Genomic DNA, 576 nt, shown 5'->3' on the forward strand with positions numbered 1-576 from the left:
TCAATCAATCGATGGTAATATTTTATCATTATCCATTATTAAATTATTTTTTACGTGAACACTCATTCTAGTACTTGTTACATAAGTGACATTAAAGAGATAAAGAGAGAAAGTATATTACTAATCGTTTTTATAAAATATATATCTTTTAGAGAATATCAATTTCTTCTAAAAGCTTTCTTCGCATAAGATATGAGAGAAAGTTGGATGCATTTAGTCAAAAATGTATAAATATTTATCGGAGTCTTTTATCTCTCTCCTTCTCTCGAATACATATAGTTATGAAATTTTATGATTATTTTTTAGATATAATTATTTTATTTTATTTGATCAATTTTTTTTATTTTACAAAACAAACAGAGAATAAATTCCATTGTTGCCAATTAAATTACTAATTATTTATTTTAAAGATCAGTATATATATATAATATTCAATGTATTTCAAATATCGAAGTTTTTGTCAGAGTAATCGCGACTTGTGTACCGTGTTTCGATCCATAAAGTTCATCCGGAGATGCGCTTGCGCTCTTTCTAAAGATTGGTACCTGCGCTTTGGAAGTCGTCTACGAGCTGAGT

This window comes from Polyergus mexicanus, unplaced genomic scaffold (assembly GCF_030449975.1).
Source record: "Polyergus mexicanus isolate NDT 795.1 unplaced genomic scaffold, iyPolMexi1.0 SCAF_8, whole genome shotgun sequence".
NCBI lineage: Eukaryota > Metazoa > Arthropoda > Insecta > Hymenoptera > Formicidae > Polyergus > Polyergus mexicanus.